This window comes from Strix aluco, chromosome 20 (genome assembly GCF_031877795.1).
Source record: "Strix aluco isolate bStrAlu1 chromosome 20, bStrAlu1.hap1, whole genome shotgun sequence".
NCBI lineage: Eukaryota > Metazoa > Chordata > Aves > Strigiformes > Strigidae > Strix > Strix aluco.
Genome location: NC_133950.1, coordinates 11,870,351 through 11,877,533, shown reverse-complemented (window position 1 = coordinate 11,877,533; position 7,183 = coordinate 11,870,351).

The window sequence follows — 7,183 nt, the reverse complement described above, 5'->3', positions numbered from 1 at the left end:
TTGTCCTTGACAGCTCGCATGGAGCCAGGCGAGGAACCACTGTGCTTCCAGAGGTGGGGATGAGGGGAGCGGCCACCCCATCCTGATGCTGCCCACATCACCCGTGCGTGGGTTTCAAGCACATCAGCGTGTCCCAGGCTGCCCCGGACCCACACCCAGGTGCCACTGGGCGATGCTGTTGCTGGTAGCCACAGTGCTGACTGACCGAGCCACCTCGCCAGCAGCAGCCAGGGCACATCCCGCCGCACATCCCTGCTCCTGTCACCTCCATTCCCATGTTTTAAGACGCAGGGTGGTAACTCTGCTGCAAATCCCCATCCCAGTGCTGTCCACAGCCTGGGAAATGCAGCTCGTCCAGCAAAAGCATCCATGGACAAGCGTGCTGTCCGGAAAGGCACCCGTCATGGAGGGTGACACCGGGTGGCACCACCAAAGCAAAAGCCCCCGCAGCGTTGTGTGCACCACCCCAGCGCGAGGCCGGCTGCAAACCCTGCACAAGACCTCGCTGCCATCATGGGGTGAAAAGGGGCAAATCCCAGCCACAGCCAGCTCACGCCACTGGTGATTTCTCCAAATATGGATCAGTTTGGAGACACGGACCAGCACCAGCTCCTGGTCTGGATGCAGCTGCTGGAGTCTCACCCTGCACCACTGGCTGCAGCTGGAGCTTTTGAAAAGCCCCAAACTGCCTCGCTGGTGAGGACAGGGGGTCTGAAGTGCAAAACCCACCGGGGGACCCGCCCGCCCCATCACCCCCAGCCCCCCCACCGGTGCCCTCATTTTAAGGGCGGAACATTTTTGACATACTACAAACCATCGGCAAAACAAGATGTCAGGGCTGTAACTGCTGCTGGCGTCGATTCTGCCGGGGCGTGGGAGGGATCCAGGAATAACAAGGGGGGGTTCAGCGAGCAGTGGCCCCCTCTCTCGGGTTGCAGCCGGGGCTCCAGCCCCGCGGGCACATCGGCCAGCTGCCCGTATGGGATGTCTGCAAAGGCTCGGGCTTTATCGCCTTGCACGGAAGGAGGAGGAAAGACAGGAGGCGGAGGGGGGGAAGAGAGAGAGAGGAAAAATAGCCCCTTATTCCACTTTCATCAAGGAAGCATCCAGCCGTCCAAAAAATTTAATGTCATATTTTAGCAAGAAAAACAGCTGTTGTGGTACTTTAAGGCCCAGCATATTTTGGCCAGGGCTGCATGTTGTGGATATTGGCTGAGTCAAGGTTAGCTGTTAAAAGGCAGAAATTCTAGACCCATATGAAGAAACATCGCGTTCCTTTATATTCAGATAATATTTACTCCCAGGCCTGTTTTGTTTTGTTTTCTTCTGCCTCCTGGAGGGGGGCCCAGCCCTGGGGCTGCAGCTGCCCTTGGCATCACCGCTCTGCGGGCAGGGGGGAGACTGCACCAGGGCACAGCAGTTGGGGGATGATGGAAGCAATGGGAAAAGCAGGGGAGGCTCAGCCTGGCACCTCTGATTTAAGGTTTGCCCTCCAGTTTTCAGCTCTGCCTGGCTTTGAGCCGTGCCTTGTGCACAGCAGGGCAGGAGTTGGGGGTTTGCTGCCTGGTGGGAGGAGAGGGGTCCATCCCAGCAGCACAGGCGCTGGGGGGATCAGTCGCTTCCCCGCAGGGAGGTTGGGCACCCACGAGGTGCCCGCTGGTCTCACAGCACAGCACCCACGTGCCTTTTGCCATTCAGAATGGGTCAGGCTTTTATTGCCCCCAAGGGATAAAGATGCCAATAAATCTGTGGCAGGCAAAGCAGGAGAGGGAGTGAAATCCCAGGCCATCAGTCCCACCCCCCGCCCCAGGATGGGCAGCTCTACCCCGGCTAAGGACCCAGCGCACCTACAAAACCCCCACAGTATCAACCCCACAAAAATTAAGTGCAATTTTAATACAGTGTTTTGCAGCTTTATCTTTTCATAACTTTGTTCTGTCACAGCATATCTATGCTTTTTAAGTTATTGCCTATTTAAACGCCTGTATTTAACGCCGGTCCCCAAAGCGGCCGTGCCCAGGCTGTCACACTCAGGATGGCCCAGTCCCCTCAAAAAGCTCTTTGTGCAACGGCTCCTTCCAGTTCCCACCTGTGCTGTGCTGTGAGAGCAAACGGAGCTCCTGGGTCCAGAAGGGTGGGACGGGGGCGTGCATTTATACTGCATGGAAATAAAACCCCCCAAAAAAACCCCAAAACTGGACACAGAGTGCCCCGGGCTCCACAGCCCTGCACCCAGCGCGATGCCACCCAGGCTGTAAATGACTCATCTTCTCGTAAAGCTGGTTTGCTAAGGAAGAAAGAAAAGCCCTTGCCCCGAAACAATTCCTCTGCGCTTGCCAAGCTCGGCGGGAGCAATCCGCACTGTCTCTCTGCTTCTCCGGAGCGCCCAGCGCCAGCGTCCCCCCACTGTGGTGCCACCTCTGGAGCCCCATTGGAGTCGGACCCCCAGCTCCCCCACAGTGCCGGGGTTTTCCTCCCCACCTCCCGCCCAGCACCATGCCTTACCAAACACGGAGCCACCAAACACAACCCTGCATATTTCACTAACCTCAGACACTTGGATAGGGAAGGCTGCGGATTTTAAAAAAAGGGAGGAAAAAAAGGAAAAGAAAAAAGTCCAAGGTGGAACCGCAATGTTTATAAAATGGGTCACTGAATTATACATAAAAATATTTTCCTTGTGGATGCAATTACTTCCTGGACTTGTTATTCCACAGATGCTTAAGTTCGCCTCAAGCAACTCCAATAAATGCTTTACAGTCTGCTAGATCAACAGTAGCAGCGCTGGAGCGAATTGAGCAGCGCTGTTTCAAATTTGTCAGAAAACCACACAGTGTTTTCATGCGCACGTTTTAGAAACCCAAACAAAATGATTCCCAACCGTCGTGCTCCCTTTCCTTACGCTTTTAATGGGTTTCACATGAGCTCCTCCAGACACAGGCAGAGCCCCAGGGGCTCAGGACACCCGGGCAAGTGCTCCCCAAAACCCAGGGAGGCGCCCCGGGAGGAGATGGGGACCGAGCAGGAGAAACACCTCCCGTTGCTCTCCTGTATAAACCCTGCTCCATCCTGTTCCCCAATTTTCCCGTCTCATCCTCCCGCAAGATCTGGCTCACCCGTTAGGTACCCGGGGGGCAGGGGGATGTATAACCAGCTTAGGAGGCTTTCCCAGGGGAAATGAATTTCGGGAGCGAGGGGTTGGGGCTGCCCCTACCTGCCACAGTGGCTGCGGGCGGGTGAGGGAGAGTTCAGGGGCTGGGGGGGACACAAGCCACGTGGGGTTTAAAAGTGCAATGAAAAAATCCCAGAGGAGCTGCAGCAAAGCTGGTGGGAAGGGAAAGGAGTTGAGGCTATGGCCAGACGGTTCCCAGCATGGGCACAGCCTGGCAGTAACAGTTTCCCCCTGTAGCAGGGACATGTATTTGGGTTTTTTCTCCTCTATCCAGCCACCAATTTTCACAAAACTCAGAGAAACTCAAGGCCATGGAGATGTGTAAAGATTTTTTTTTAATACACATAGGTCTTGGCCCAAAAGTCCCTGAATAAAATCCTGGTCCATCTGCTGCATCCTGATCTTCAAAAACCTCAAAGCAATTTTCGTTTAAGAGCAATTGAAAGCATTTAGTGCTGCTTTCAACGACCTTGAATGGGAAAGCAACTGAGGGCTGGGGAGTTGGGGGACACGCCAGGATCACAGTGCTGTTATGCCAATAAAATAAATTAATATCTGCCCAGGAATACTCAAGATTCACTCCAGGACTAACAGGTGGCTGTAACAAGATTATCCCATTAACAGATCGCCAGCAGAGCAGAAATGTGCTTTCAGGTCTCTGCTTTCACTCCAAATTTCATCCACGAGATTTTCTGTCAGCAGGATAAACAGGGTAAAAGGTGCCTTCAAAAATGGGCTTATACAAAGATCCTTATTCTACTGCTTCAAGGATGCTGCTGCCTCCCATTCCCCCTTGTATGGGAATCCCAGCTCAAATTTGCCTTTTTATAGGCCACTGCAGCAATCCTGCTCCTTCCCCACTCTCCTCTGCCAGCGGCTGGGGATCGATGGCAGCCGGACACCAGCCTGCCCACTGCGGTGTCACAGCCCCAGGCAGGACACAGCCTTGTCCCCATCCCTTATCCCGCGGGGTGCAGAGGATGAAAGTGCCACAGGACCTGAGAGAGCATCATCCTCCTCAGCGAGGGCACCCTGTAGGCTGCAATCCCCAAACGCCCGGTGAGGCAAATCATTTATGAGCAACCCCCACCCCACCAGCAGTGGAAAATGCTTTGCAAAGGGAAGAAGCCGGGTTTCCCTCTGCCCTCGCTCCCAGCCCTGGGATGGGGACAGGGACGGTGCCTCCAAGGCCAAGCTGCACATGGGGCTGCCCGTCTCAGAGATTAAACCAAGGGCCCCGCAGGGAATGCATTGCCATTTTTATTTGGAATTAGGTCCCAGCACATCTTAATTTTCGATTCAACCGCTGCTGAAAAGAAACATAAAATAAAACAAGCGCCAGTGGTGGGGAGGGAGGGAGAAGGCAGCGCCGGGTCTGCCCATGGTCCCGAATTAGCCACAGAAAAACGTTAACATTCCTGTGCTGGCCCCCGGCCAGGGGACGGAGCAATTCAGGAGACGGAGATGCAGTCACTGGCAAACACGCGCATGGTCTGCGGGTCCCGGTGCCACAGCCGGCGTGGAAAACCCCAGGGGAACAGCTGTGGCTGAGGGTGGGGAAGAGCACGGGCCCCACACCCTGCTCCCGGGGACAGCCCCAAGGTGCTTTTCAATGCCACAAGCGTTTTTCTTCCCCAGGCAAAGCAGCTGGGAAACGCCACGCAAAGGTGACACATATGTGGGATTTCTGCGCGGCTGGACACCACCCGGCTCCAGGTCCCCAAACCAGCGGTGCCCAGGTTGGAGGGGTCAGATCCTGCCTCCCGATGGGAGAGTCACTGTGATTTGGGGGCGATGGGCAGGCAGCGCAGGGGGAAGTTCCACCTTGGGGGGAGCACAGCATCCCACAGAGCATCCCCAGTACCCCGTGCCAGCTCTACTGCAAACATGCATCAGCCCAGGTGCCCCCCAACTCCCGGGGTCCCACTGGCTCATTGCAGACCCCCACACCCCACTGCAGACCCCCCAGGACCCCACACAGCACCCGCCCAAGCCTGAGTTCAGGCTATGCCTGGCTGCCAGTGCAGTTTAATAATGCTGGCCTGCACCCTGGTATCCGCCGGCCGCCCCAGCCCTCCTGATTTTGCCATTTGCCGGGCGCTGGAGGCAGCATGCCGCGCTCGAGCACCGGCGAGGGCTCCAATCTGTTCCTCATTAGAAGGGGCAGACAGCCCAGCGCGGGAGTCTGAGCCCTAATCTCCTTTCCAGTTGGTATCCGTCAGCAGATGTACAACAAGTGGTTGGATATTTTAGCGGGCATGTGTGTGACAGAGCCGTTAGCTTTTTTTCCAGCCGGGGCAGGGGATAAAATGCTGTGGCTCGAGCCGAGGCTTTGCCGGTCACACGCGGAGCCCGACAGCAGGTCCCGGTGCACCAGCACAGCTGCCAGCTCTGCTCCGCTCCACCGGCGCAGTGGTTTATTTTACCAAGGTCTTTCTTGGAAGAAGTGGTGATGAAGTTAACAGCCTGTGAGCCGTAATTGGCTCACATTAAATCAAGGAAATGATATGTTTTGTTTTGCCCTTTTTTAAAGAAAAAAAATTCATATTAAACAGGAAAAAACCACACAGAGCCAAGGAAGGAGCAGGCAGCAGCTCTCAGGAATTTGGGGGGAGAATTGTGTCCCAAGCATAAAGAAATCCCATCCTTGCCATCAAAGAAAAAGCAGCTCCACTTCAAAATACCCAGCAGAAATCCCCATGGGGAAGGGAAAGGGGATCCAAAAAAACCGTGGTTGTGACACTGCAACAGGCACCACTTTAAAGCCTGTCCCAGCAGCTCTTGGAGTTGAACTGGGCACACTAAAATAAAAAGATTTCTTAAAAAAAAATTCTTCTGAAAAGCTGTTTTATTTATCTCACCACCTCTCAACCAACACAGGGTGTCAAAAACCTTGTTGGTGCATTAACGTGGCTCTGGATATACAGGGTATTTCAGAAAGGAAACTTTCTTGTGCTTGTTCTTTAAATTCTATTTTTAGCCCCTGTGGCTACATCCTGGATGTAAGCTGAGCCGGGTGATGGCAGAACCATCCTCTCAAGGCTGCGGGTCACCTAAGCCATCAGGTCTCGGGAGGGATAACATCCAGACCCTAAAGCCTGCCCCAGAGACACCCCCGCAGCCTAGCAGGGCTCAGCTGTATTTCCACACATGCTGCCATGTGAAAACTCACCGAGTTTTCACCCATCCCCACGAGCAACCAGTGCCACTGCTTCACAGCAGTCAAGCCCCCTCCTGACTCAGCACTGGGGCACCGAGAGCCCCCGGAGCTTGTCCCAGATTGTCCTGCCCAGCGGTGGATTTTGTGGAAAACCTGAGCTGATTCCCAGGGTTGGTCCGTCCAAAAGCACAGCATCCCCGGGGATGCTCAGCCCCTACTTTCATGCAGGATCGCTGCACAGATGTCCCTGCAGGAAGATCCACCCCATCATCCGAGCAAGGCAAGACACAGATCTATGGGGTGCAAGGACCACGGGGGACCTGCTCCGAGCGGCGCTGGCTGCAACCCTCCCTCTCTTGGGAGCCACCACAGCCCTGGGGAAATTCAGGCTCCAGAAGAGCCTGGAAATTCAGGCTCCCCCGTGCTGCCTTGACACTGCTCACACACACCGGCCCAGGCCAGTGGCCACCCAAAAGCTGCAGCAGGAGATGCAGCGAGTGATGAAGCCACCACATCGCATGCGAAGGGCTGGAAAAAAACCTGCGATCTGTCCCCACGTCCCCTTTCTATCCACCATCTCAGTTTTACTCGTACCTGTGGGCGCTAGATGTTATGGGTCACCTGATCTGAAAAAAAGCCCTGCAAGCAGGAAAAAACATCTCACTTTTGGTAAATCCCACACCCAGGTGAAGATCACATACATCCTCCAGCTCATCCCAGCTTGTGGGTTAGCCAGGTCAGAAACAGGACACCAAAACCCCTCGCTCTAAGCATAGGGGGATGAACAAGTCTTCCATTTGCACGGCGACCAGGAAACCCCCTAAATTCAACCCTTTTCCAGCTTAAAACCA